Genomic DNA, 7,332 nt, shown 5'->3' on the forward strand with positions numbered 1-7,332 from the left:
AAGTGGGAGAGCTGGAGAAGAACCAGAATGTTGCCCTGAAAAAAAAAAGGGGATTCTGTGGCTGTGGCTTCCAGGAAAGTTCAAATTCTTCTAGGGAAAGATTTCAGTAGATGAGGTCAAGGCTACAGAAAGTACATAAGACATTGCAGGAAGAGATATGCCAGAGGCAGGATATCAATGCCTTGGTGAAAAGCTAAAAACATTAGTGAAAGAGTGAAAAGAGCAGCTTCAGAAAACAGTTAACAAGGAAAGGAGATAAAGCAGAATCTGGAGGACTATATTTCCACCCATGAAAACAAGGAAAAAATTAACTTTACATCAAGATGTGACATAGTAGGGAAGCTTACTTGAAAAAATTAATGCCAGCAACAGAAAGTCTCCAGCTTAAAAAAGGGGTGGGAGGAGCTAGAAGAATTTCACTTCTGTTCCATATTGGGGAGAATAAAACAATGATGGCCTGGATGCTTAAGAGAAGAAGAAGAAATGGGTACCTTTCTCTACCACAGCAGAGAAAGAAGGAAGGGTCACGAAGTGAAGGTCACTGAAAAATAATACATAAAGGTCAAGGATGGGGAGAGAACTAAAAACAAGTTAGGGAGAACATTTTCCTGGAGAAATCAAAATGTATTTTGGAGCAGGAAGTAGCTTTGGAGAGTTCCTCTTAAGACAAGAATACTACATTTCCTGGAGATAAAAAAATAGATTGCTATTAGGAGCAAAGAGGTCCACTTCAGAGAATGGTAGCTTGATCTGAGAACAAAGATTTGCCCAGAGTACCAGAGAATCTACAGAGGTCTATTGTAAGGCTTGTAAGAACTGTTAGTGGCTACAAGTAGAGTGGTGTCATGGGGCACAGGACTGTGCAAGATAGGCACAAGAGTGGTACCTACAGCTACCAGGACAGCTCAGCTGAAACACCAGAAGATGTCATACAAAATCAGAGCATTTAGAAAACAAAACAGATTCCAGATGAAAAAAATATGCTCTAATGCACTTGGGAGAAGAAAGTACAGCAAACTTTACAGAAGAGTCCATCATCTAGCAACAGCATGATCTGTCATTTATAGAAGGCTTGGAGGCTGCAAAGTCAATACCTGTATGGATTATGTTAAAGGATCATTTTATTGTGATAGTTCACCTGAGCAAAAGAATCCACTTTGGCCTTTAAGCCCAGACTCCCCAGTGCGCCGAAGTAATGCAAAACATGTCTGGAATGGAATGAAGGATTTTGAAGCCAGAATCATCTTGGTAATGTCAATAACAAAGTCAGGTTTTAAGGCCAGAGCATCTGAAGACAGAATTCCTGTTTTACTTTGGCTAACAGTGTATGATCCTCTAGCACTAAATATAGATGGGTGTAAAACTGACACTCACAGTTTGAGTCTTTACSATGTTAAGAGAGAAGTAGGTGTTACTCCTTGACCACATTTTTTTAATTGGTGGACACTAGATTATGCAAGAAAGCAGGCATGTATTATTATTGATCTTGTATGTTTTCAGTGTAAGGACTGCATTTGATGAGCCACTAGGAAGACATGCATCTACAGTAACTACAGAATGTCTGTGTAGAAATACAAAACCCTTCAGCAGTACACAGAAAAATGTAGTTAAAGTAGTAATATCAGCAAGCAGCTATACTGATTTAAAAGCATGATGTCAGTTCATTAGGTTACGTTCTGAACCTCCAAATGCCTGCTACCAAAAATGTGRTGACCAGTATGTCTGGGAATACTTGGAGCTACCTGAAGGTACCAACCTCAGGCTTCACTGACCTGAGAAAAGAGACTGCTCTGCCCTTGTTGATGTTGAGAAGTAACTAACAAGTTACGCAACTATTTCCATGGAAATATACTGTCAGACTCCAAAACAGAAAACGACCAAACGTAGTTTTTTCTTCCACAGTCCAACATTCCTTGTGAAATAAAAGAGTTTCCTCAAATGTGTGATCAGTGAAGACCTATTTGCTCATGTAAGATTTTTGTACATTTTATACACATAAGAGAAAAAGATGGACATTATGTAGATCTGTAGAAAGCCTTTGAACATTTGAACTATGATCTTTGAACATCAGAATAGTTTCCAATCATCCTCATAAGCAGAAGTCCCACTTCTTGAGGTACATGGTAACTAAATGCTAACTCTTGTTTATTTACCTGGGTATTAATCTGTTACATAGGCAGTTTGGTGAAAGTCCTCTCGAGGGAACTACTGTTGCCTTGGAAATGGAAGTGATTCCCTCTCCAGTTCTAGTAGAGATCCTCAGGAATAGTTGTTGGGAAGTGCAGCCCTGTCTATGTTAATGCACAGAGGAGGCCCCAATGCCAGGTGGCAGGAACTAGCYTTCATTGATGCTGCTAAGGGCTGGCCCCTCTGTAACAGATTTGTTTTGGAGCTATTTTGAACAGTCCTGAACAGAGGCAAGGACTGAGCAAACAAGAGGTCTATCGACAGTCAGGTGTCCAGACCTTGAGAGCTCTCCCTGGCCCTCTTTTATTTCACAGTGTGAATTTTTTTATTCTAGCTATTTTTAACTGGATGGTTTGACTGGTGTACAATTTGTCAGCGCAATTTAAAGTCAGCATATTGTGGTGGATTCCTTCAATCCAGACGAGAGTTCTGTTTGTATTATATGGCCACACTTGCAGAAAAGCACAGATGAGTGAATCACTGCACTACTTGTTGAGGTCAGACATTTTGTCTGGAAATGAATTTAATCCAGACTTGAAAGGCTTTCCTGCAGTGATTTCTGTGCAACAACATAAACAATGTATGGTCAGTTATCACCTCCTTTGAAGAAACTCATACCTTTCCCAGAAGCAAAAAAATTGACATTTTTGTTTACAACTGATCTTATCTGGGCTTCCTGGGAGATTCGGATCCAACCTCCTACTGCGGCTGGAATTTAAAACTAAACTTGGTCACCTTCATTCTATTGAATTAGTATGGAAAATAGTGTCCTGAGTTATTTCAGAAAAATTCAGAAATGTTGCTCATTCAAACCTCCAGCTACATCCCCAAACTTCTTGTAGCTTTTCCCTTAAAAGACAGCAATTAAGTGTATTTTAGCTTACTTTGAGTTAATTACATGCTACAACTTTAATTTTAGAACTTTAATTTACATTGTGATTTCCTTTCCTGATGCTGAATAGGAAGGATGAGGGGAATGTGTTTTACTGAATGCCATATTATTTTTAATCTTAGAGGAGAAAATAACATATTTCAGCTGGCAACCAGTCTGACTTAAAGCTTGAACTTTATTCCTTCTAAAAATCTTTGAAATCATATAAATAAGGACTATAAGAGACAACCAAGTGYTTTCTCTCTCAGTACAAATTTGATTCAGTCTTTCATTGTTATGCATTTTACATCTTTAAGATAAAAGATGGAATGGTTTACAGTGTAAACTCCTACATAAAAACAGGTATCTGCTCTCAATTTTCATGTTTCATTTGTGATTTCTACTATCATTGTTTTATTGTGATAACATAAATATTGTTCACATTGTTTCAGGAATTAGGTGTAACTTCAATACACTGTAATTGAAAGACAAGCACCATATTTTATAGAAATTGCTTAGCTCTGTAAAAGAAAAGACAAAACATAGCTATGCATCATACTGAAAAGAACGGCCACTTTCAGAGCCATTTTGGCATGAATTTAGATTAAGCAAAACAAAATTGAGACAGACRTGTTATTCATCTGTATCATCTGTCTAGTATATAACTATGTCCAGATACAAAACTGCAATATCCTAATTTCTGAATTTCTCAAAGTACATTCTGTTTATTTTGTTAAAACAGAAAAAAGTTACTATGGTAACTTTTAAAATACAGAAAACAATGTTCAGACTTTAATTCACCTCATGCATCTAATAAGTAGCTCACACTGGGGTTGCTATTCTCTCTATTCATCCTGAACTTGTCCTAGTTAGTAGGTAAACTTTCACTGGCTTCAATAAAAGGAAAAGCAGGCCTGATGGGGYGGTTTTTCAAAGCTACTTAGATATTGAAAGATGTAAATAGATGATTAACAAGATTTGCTAAAGTACCTGCAAGCTCATGACAAAATTCCCCTTGATTCACTGAGTATAAAATGAATTAAAATATACATTCCTGAAGTGTGTCTCAGGATGGTGTTAATAAAACGATCTTCTGATACTATAATCTTGACTCATGATTTATTCCACATGTAATGGAACAATTTTGAAAATCTTTCTGATGTTGAAAATCCTTGTGGTGGTGATTACAAATTACCAAGTCTATCCACTTTGTGTATGATACTCCAAAAAATGTTGTCAGAGCATTATCAATCATTGATGACAAAGTTACATCTGACTTAGAATTAAAAGATCCCTTGGCTCTGATTCACAGAATTTTTAACAGCCAGTGGGATGGAATCCAGTGGAAGTAAAGAACATAATAAAACAAACATCAGACAGTCTGAAGAATCTTTCAGATGGTGATCTAACTTTCCCTGTTTTGTACAGAACTGAGCTTTCTATAGAAAAGGGAGTATTTCTGCTTTTTATTAAAAAAAAAAAAATCCWGATACACTAACAGCAGTTTGCATAATCTTATTTAATGAATTACATACAATTCAGTAAGGAATTTATTTCATAACTTAACTGGCATGGACCACTTAAGGGCACCAGTTTATTATAGTTACAGATGTTTTCCTCTTGTTGCAATATAGACTATTTCATGTTAGTTGCTTCTTCATTTAAGCAACAGTTAATTTGCCAAGATAGTCACTATGCTCTCAGAGTTTAACATTCTTTTAATATTCACATACATTTCCATGGAAATATATTTTCTTTTACTTCTCCCCAGTTAAGGAAGACTTGCATGATAGCATGTGCACTTTTTAATTTCTCAGATATTCTAATCCCTGAAAAAACAGAATAGAAACAAGAAGGATGGTATTTCCTTGTCTATCCCATCATTTTTGATAGGCCACCAAATTTGCCATTATTGACGGTTCATCATAACCAATAGTAATTATGTCAAAGAGCTGGTACAGATAAATGCTGGCAGCCAGAAACAGTTTAGATGCTTTGTCCCATAGACCTACTTTGTGCAGTACTGCAGTGTAATTCTGTTTAAGGTATCGGCAGTTGTCTGGAGTTCTGTATATCCTAATGCTATTTCTATGATTTTCACTTCTGATGCTTAAGTGGTAGCAAATGTTCCTACCAAACTGTAGCAAATACAGCTAGTACAGTTGCACTAACAAAAATGTTAGCAAAAATATATCAGTGTAGTTGCAATCTATTCCTAGATGGTCAGGATCAGCCTAGGAGTTTTAGAGACTTAGCAGGTAACCCTGCAAGTAACAAGCACTTCAAGATAAAAGTTAACGCTATGTTAGTTGGCAGCAGTTTCTAATAAAAATCAATACTGCTTTTAGCAAAGCATTGCTTCCTCACAGATCGCAGAATTGGAAATGCAGAAAATGCAGAACTGAAAACTGAAGACTTTAAATCCCCAGGTCTGAGAATACTATGGGGTTAATCCAATTTTGTCAACAACACTTATGCCTTAAGAGTGGAATCAGCTGGTACTGCAAAACTTACCCTACTGCAAAACATAATCTGAAAAAGTCTGAATCTGTAAAAATCGCTCCTCCAGCTGGAGTACAGTCAGCTTCCACTACACTCATACAGCCTGGAAGAGACTCTGGTGCCTTTATTTTACAAATACCAGCAAATGAAATAAGGAAAAAAAATGAATGTGCCAACTAAATCAGGAAATGGATCAGGAGTGGTTAAGTGAGAAAGGCACTGGATGTGGGTGACACTTTAAACAAAGATGAAGATGTGAAAAGGGAGGAAAAAAGTATGTGAAAAGGCTGGCTGCTCCAGTGGCTTGAGAGTGTGTTAGCAGGAGATGCTGGAAAGAAAAAAGATGAAATTGCTCAGACCAATTTAAGGGAGAGGTTTGAAAGCACAATATTTTGTTGGTGGTGTTTTCTCCTTGGAGTATGTCAATAATGTGAGTGGGTCATTTGCGTAAATAAGTTCTTATACATTCATTTTCTGCCTATGAGTTAGCTTTCAGCATGATTTTCAAAAGATCATGGAGACATGCAGAGAGGCTGGAAAAGAGCTTTAAACTGCATTAATTCTTTTTAGTTAGACGTGCAGTTGTTTCCAACCTTCAGAGGCTGTTTTGACTTTCCTCAAGACACTGCACAAATCTGGGTGCTCATCGTCACTGAAGGGCCCGATGACAAGACCGGGCTTGCTGCCATCAGATGCATTTCTAAGGCTGCCTACAGCGGCGACGAGATAACCAAGCTGGATCGCTGCAATTTAAGACAAGTCAAAAAATAGTATTTCTTAAACACAAATAGTATATAAAGTAGGTACCCCTACTTTATATAAAGTAGGTTTGCAAAGTGCTTTAAAAACGCAGCACTAATCCTTTACGCGTTGCACAAGCAACTTCTCCAGCATTTCAGCCACTCTGGATGTGCAGAGGGCAGTTCGCAGCGGGGAACAAAACGCAGAGGGAAAGCAGCAGCTATCGGAAATGGGTCTCGGGAAGGACAGCAGAGAAAACACCTTTTCGTTCCCGTAAGCGTCCTCTAACAATACCAAAAAATAATAACAAAAAAATCTTCTAACAACCATTTTGCCTTGAATTTTTTTTTTTTTTTTTTAATCGCACAGGAAGAGGACGGGCTGCGGAAAGGCACGGCGACACCACGGCACACCGCCCGCCGGGCACCGAGGTACCGGCTGCCGCGGCTGGACGGGGCGATGCCCGCGACGGTTTAACGAACGCACCTCAGGGCGCGCACCCCTCCCCCCTCGCGGCGCCGGCCCGCCCGGCCGCGCTGGGGCTCCGCGGCGGGGAGGGGGGCGGCGGAGCGGGGCAGAGGCGAGCGCGGGGGGCGGGCGCGGCGCCCCGGCCGCCGGCAGGAGCCGCCGCGGGCTGGCGGGAGGGCGGCCCGGCCGAGGGACGAGGCGCTGGGAGGAGGCGCGGGGGGAGGGCGCGGGTGGGGTCTGGCCGTGACGGATGGGACAGATGCAATTGAATCTTTCAGAAAAGGGGGGGGGCCCGCCGCACTGGCTCGGCTTTACCCCGCCGCGCTCGATGCGCTGCTGACAGCCGCCGCGCCCTGTCGCAAGCGCCGGTGCCTCCCGGAGCACCCGTGGCGGGCGAGCGGCAGCCGCTGGCCCCGGGGCGGGGGGCAGCGAGCCGGGCGCGGAGCGCGGTAACCGGCGGAGCGCGTTTCCCTCGCTCGGCAGCCAGCGCCCCGCAGGCGGCGGGCGGGGAGCCTCGGTGGAGCTCGGCTGGGTGAGAGGAGCGCCCCGGCGGGAGGTGAGCG

This window comes from Apteryx rowi, unplaced genomic scaffold, assembly GCF_003343035.1.
Source record: "Apteryx rowi isolate R43461 unplaced genomic scaffold, aptRow1 scaffold_749, whole genome shotgun sequence".
In the NCBI taxonomy this organism is placed as follows: Eukaryota; Metazoa; Chordata; class Aves; order Apterygiformes; family Apterygidae; genus Apteryx; species Apteryx rowi.